The 6,014-nt window shown below is 34.1% G+C and overlaps 1 long non-coding RNA gene across 1 annotated transcript in view; it reads left to right on the top strand.

The window, feature by feature from the left end:
• Window positions 1-2,498: 2,498 nt before the first annotated feature.
• LOC114754696 (uncharacterized) overlaps window positions 2,499-6,014 on the top strand; it is an 11,894-nt gene continuing 8,378 nt past the window's right edge. Inside the window, exon 1 of the long non-coding RNA XR_003741233.1 lies at window positions 2,499-2,563. This is a non-coding gene — a long non-coding RNA (uncharacterized LOC114754696). The remainder of the gene's footprint in view (window positions 2,564-6,014) is intronic.

Raw genomic sequence — 6,014 nt, 5'->3', positions numbered from 1 at the left:
CCTTGGATGAAATAATAATTGGTGATACCCTATTATGTTATCAATAGGCCTAGCATCAAAAGAAAAGAGGTATTGCTTAAAAGGAAGAGCTTGAAGGAAACGAACAGCTTGAAAGAAGTAGCTAGCATTTACTTTCTAAATATTACATTGCATTGTATTTATTGCTACATGTTATGCTATGTTGCTATGCCATAAGGTGGATGAATTATGATGTTATGTGAAGTATAACTCAATGCATGTAATGCCTTGACTTATACAATGTTGAGTGTAATGAATGAGAAGTATGTTAACATGGAATGTGTATTAAGTGAAAGTACGTGTAGCTAAATTCATGTGGCATAAAATGCTTTGTTTGTGTGATATTGTAAATGTGATACTGTGCTACTAAGATTCCTATAAATCTTACCCTATGTTCAACAAAAACCTAGGATCTTTATCATCACAAGGAAAGGGCAAGGAAGTGACCATTGCATGTGGAATTAAGGAATGAATTATGGCTTTAAACCTCTCTTTCTTTTTATGGAAGAATGTAAATTAATATATTGCAGATGACTTTATGTGACCACTTTATGCAATTACATGTGAAAGTACATTGTTGAAATCAATTATGTGGTTGATTGATTAGTATGCCAAGCTAGAGATTTATTTATGGATTGATAGCTAGGGATAAAATTTAACCGTTTGAGAGGAAACTTTGACCAATGAGAATCTAAGCAATTGATTGAGATAAATCACAAAACTTTCTAGATCAAAAGATATTATTTTTCTCTTTAAAATGAGTGGTGATATGTCTTGCATGAATAATCATGCAAAAAGTTATGTCTGTCCAAAGTTAGACAAAAATACTGAAAAATTAGAAAATGACCAAATAAATAGTACTTTTTGAAATTAAAACTGGGTTTGAATTTGAAAATAATTCATCTAGAACTTATTTTTACTCAAAATGTAATGCAAATGGCTTCCAATAAAACTTGGAATAACTCAATTTTAATTTTTTTTTTTAGAGTTAGTTATGAATTTTTAAAGTTTGGCCAAATTATGGGTTGCTATGAATAGTAACCCGAGAACAAAATTTTTCAAAGTCCAAATTTTTAAATTTTTAGCCATCAAATGTGATTTCATTTACTTCTAATTGGTTGGTTGTTTGGTGAAAAGTTAAGGTGTTACATTTTTGGTAATAGAGAAAAGTTCTAGCATTGGTTAGAAAGCTCTGATTTGAGGAAAAATACTAATGTTCATTCAATGGATAGTTTTTGTCATTATTGCATAAGGAAGTAGATGTGGTACATAGTGGACATAATAATGATTTAGAGGTCATTGAGATATCGAGAGGATACCCCTTTGGCTAAGAATAGGCACTAGCCTTTTTTGGAGATCTTTGTAAGGGAAACCTTTTTGGATTTATGCCAGGGAGATCCACATCGGAAGCAATCTATTTACTAAGGGGGTTAATGGAGAGATATAGAAGTAAAAGAAGAGATTTACATATGGTTTTTATTGACTTGGAAAAGGCTTATGATCGTGTGCTAAGAGAAGTATTGTGGAAGGCTTTGGAAAAGAAAGGTGTACAGGTTGCGTATATCAAAGTCATACAAGATATGTATGAGACGGTAACTACCAGTGTAAGGACGCCTGGAGGGGAGACAAAGGACTTCCCTATTAAGATTGGCCTACATCAGGGATCCTCTCTGAGTCCGTACTTGTTCAACATTGTTCTGGATGTTCTAACTGAACCTGTTCAAGAAAGAATCCCTAAGTCCATGCTCTTCGCGGATGATATAGTTCTTATGGCGGAATCAAAAGAAGAGATTAACACTAGTTTGGAGTTATAGAGAAGGACTTTGGAGTCGAAAGGTTTCCGTTTGAGCAGGAACAAAATAGAATATATGCATTGTGATTTTGGAGGGAGGCAAGGTAATAGGGATTTGGAGGTGAGGATGGGAGAGCAAATTATTCCTCAAGTATCAAAGTTTAAATACCTAGGATCCATTATACAGGAGGATGGGGAAATTGATGGAGACATTTCTCATAGAATACAAGCTGGCTGGTTAAAGTGGAGGAAAGCTACCGAAGTTATTTGCGATAAGAAGGTACCTGAGAAACTTAAAGGAAAATTTTATCGGACTGCTATAAGACCAGCTATGATGTATGGTAGTGAATGTTGGGCAATAAAGGGAAAACAAGAGCACAAAGTCGGAGTAGCAGAAATGAGGATGTTGAGATGGATGTGTGGTCATACAAGAAAAGATAGGATTCGAAATGAAAAGATCAGGACAAGAGTCGGTGTGGCACCTATCCAAGAGAAAATGGTTGAAAATCGCTTAAGATGGTTTGGACATGTGCAGAGAAGGCCTTTGGAGGCCTCGGTGAGGAGGGTGGATCAAACAAGATGGAGTCCCATAAAAAGAGGCAGGGGAAGACCGAGAAGAACGCTGAATGAGGTCATTGAATGAGACCTCCTAATCAACAACATATCTAAGGATTGGGTTGTTGACAGCACGATGGCGTTGTGTGATTCATATAGCCGACCCCACCTAGTGGGATAAGGCTTGTTGTTGTTGTTGTTGTTTGTAAGGGAAACCTTTCCCTGAGTTAGATGTACTCTAACCTTAGTGATGCATAGTACTAGATCTTTTAGATTGTAAATACGTGACTGGTTATAACCTATACAACCCTTCTTGCTGTTGTATAAAGTATGGATATATGTATAAAGTGAGTCATGATTTTTTATGGTTATTGTAATTGTCATTTGTTATATTGTTGTTGTTAATTTCTTAACAAAACTTGTAATTATGCATGCAGTATTGACAAATTCTTGGAACTATCACAACAAAAGTATTTTTTATCAAGTAGCTAGATAATGTGGATAGTACTATTTGTGATGAAAATAGGGGTGACTATGTAAGAGAAGGTGGTGGGGGATCTCATGTAAGGCTAGCAAGTACAGTAGAGATTGCGCCAACACTCATGCACGAGATGAATGCTATGAAGTGGAAGGAATTATTCTTGGGAAAGAAGCAAACTTTTGCAAATGCTACAGCTTTCAAAGAGGCACTATATAAGTTTAGTATTGCAGAAAAGTTCATGTATAAATATGTCAGAAATACTCAGGACAATGTGTATGTTAAATACAAGGTTGAAGGTTGACCTTGGCGGATAATAGGAAGAATAGCTACCAGGAGAAGTCCTTTTTTTACATGTAATAAGGCTGGTCCATGCAAATGAGTATGATTTTGTGGAGGACTGCTATAAAATAACATCCTAAGAGGAGATTTATGGTGACATCATAATTCTAATAGTGATAATTGACAAGCCAAATCCTAATGATTATATTTTGGAAATCATAATAGATCAAGCATTGTTATTTCCACCTAGAACTAGTAGACCTTCGGGAAGGCCAAGCACTACTAGGCGGGAATCCCAATTTCAAAACAGGAAGATTTACCACTGTGGACAATGCCCCGAAGCTGGGCATAGGAAAAGAATATGCAAAAGTCCAAACCCAAGTTAAACTGGATGGTCTGCATATGTGGGTTTATTTTGTAAAGGTTAATTTTTATTCTACATGTAAATATTTTGCAACTTTTCATATTTTTTTGGATGAAGGGTTATGCCATATGGTAATTCCATATTTTAGGTCAGACATAGTCAGTGAAATGTGTATTTTGATGTTAGTGACAAGAAAACATTAAGTGGAGATGGAATGTTAATATTAACTTGTCATTGATTGTATGTACTGTCACCAAGGATCTGGTTTTAGGAAATTACCATTACTGAAGTTGTTATTTGCTTTAATGCAAGTTGTTAACTATAAGAGAAGCTACAAGATAAGAGTCCAGTTATTATTCATGTTTGATGTTCTTACCTTATATTTTAAGTATGACCTTTTATGAAATGAGTTTAGAAAATTGCCATTAATGATTATTTCTCTTTACGAGAGTTGTTAAAACTTATACTGGACTTGTTAACGCTTATGCTAACGTTGTTAACTGTTTTACTGAAGTTGTAATAGTGGCCATTTTAATCTTACTTGGAAATCCTATTGTTAATAGTTATACCCAAGCTGTTAATATATATAACAAACTTGTTAATCTAGTTACTGGAGTTGTAGAATTTCCTGTGGATGATTAAACAGGACATCCCTCCAAGGTGTACGCAGGTCTGAAAATAGGTGGTTAACGACTATATCAAAGTTGTTAAATACTTAGACTAAAATTGTTAACTGCTCTACTGAAATTGTAAAAATGGGTTTTTTTTTATCTTTCTTGAAAATGCTGTTGTTACCACTTATACTAAAAATGTTAATATATATATATATATAAGAACTTGTTAATCTGCTTACTGGAGTTGTAAAATTGCCTGTGGATGATTACACAAGCCATCCCTCCAAGATGTAAGCAGGTGTGAAAATAGGTGGTTAACGGCTATACTCAAGTTATTAAATACTTAGACCGAAGTTATTAACCACTTTACTGAAATTGTAAAAATGGGTTTTTTTTTATATTTCTTGAAAATGCTGTTGTTACCACTTATACTGAAGTTGTTAACATATATATAGAACTTGTTAATCCGCTTACTGGAATTGTAAAATTCAACACTACTAATGTCTCAAATGGTAAAAACCTGTTGCTAATAGCATACAATTATTAATATTGAAATGAGTCCTTCTGCCATGTACATAAATTGAAGCAAAGTTAAATAAGATGCAACTACATCAGATTGTCACATAGACATGCACAATAAACCTCTTAATAAGAACAATGGTGGTTGTTTGCTGTGCTAAAAGAAGAGTCAAGGCTTCTTCTTGACTTGAATTCAGTGAATGATTAACTAGCCACCACATTTGATCATGCCTAAATTTAGCTACATGGTTCTACATATAAGACAAGTGCACAAGCATAATTACAAGTTTTGTTAAGAAATTAACAACAACAATATAACAAATAACAACTATAATAACCATCAAAAATTGTGACTCACATTTATGGATCATCCATTAATTTTGGTGTACCCTCCTTTGATGCTATATACATATGTGCACTACAATTATCGTACTGAAAAAGATTATCAACTTAACTTCACTATCATCAACCAAATCTACTAATGCCTTATCATCAAAGCTCATTGTATGTTTCTTGTCACAACTATTAACATCTATATCAAACCATTTCAATATCATTGACCTCAAGTCTTCATGCTTTATCCCTTATTTTATCATTTTAACTTTCACACTCCCATCGTTGTATTTTATTTCACCTTCAATATTGTTAACAAAGTTTCCACTAATATGAAAAATCAAAGCAAGTACCTTTGATGATATTGACCCAATATTATATGTCATTTTGCATTTGCAGGGAGAAATTTTATCACAATGTAATTTCTCTAGCAAAGATATTTCATAAACCCAACACAGCCACTTCCAGCATTAACAACTTCAATATATCATTTCACAACTCCACTTTATCTATTAACAAACACTTCACAATATCATTAATGTTAATATTCAACCTTCCTATCTACGTGATCATCACAGAGCTTCTTCAAATTTCCCTAAACTACTATCTGCTATCCCCACAAACAGATCATTCTAAACACTATCCCATACTAACTCTATCCCTCACTAACTAACTCGTACGTTGCAATATCTAACCATTCGCATAAGTTAAAAACAACAATACCCCAAGATGAATCGGATTACGTATTATTGCACCATCATCTCCCTTTTAAGCTGAAAAAATTAGCTTGCCCAAAACCCTAACCTTATCCAATACTAACCAACTCAATATGTTCAAATTTCTGACCATCCCCATACCTAAAAAAGGAAGAACTAACACCCCAATATGAACAATGTACGCCTTACATAATGTCGCACCTCATCTCCTCTAAACCTTCGATTTATGCAGAATCGAGAACCACCAAAATGAAAAAAATAGCCCACCACAATGATGCTAGGAGGATGAAAAGAGTCCTGATTTCAAAAAATACTTGCACTTTCAAACCACCACCTTCTCCTC

Source organism: Neltuma alba, unplaced genomic scaffold (assembly GCF_004799145.2).
Source record: "Neltuma alba isolate B1F8T4 unplaced genomic scaffold, ASM479914v2 tig00010183_pilon, whole genome shotgun sequence".
In the NCBI taxonomy this organism is placed as follows: Eukaryota; Viridiplantae; Streptophyta; class Magnoliopsida; order Fabales; family Fabaceae; genus Neltuma; species Neltuma alba.
Note: the sequence above shows the minus strand (reverse complement) of the source record. Positions and strands in the feature narration are given on the sequence as shown.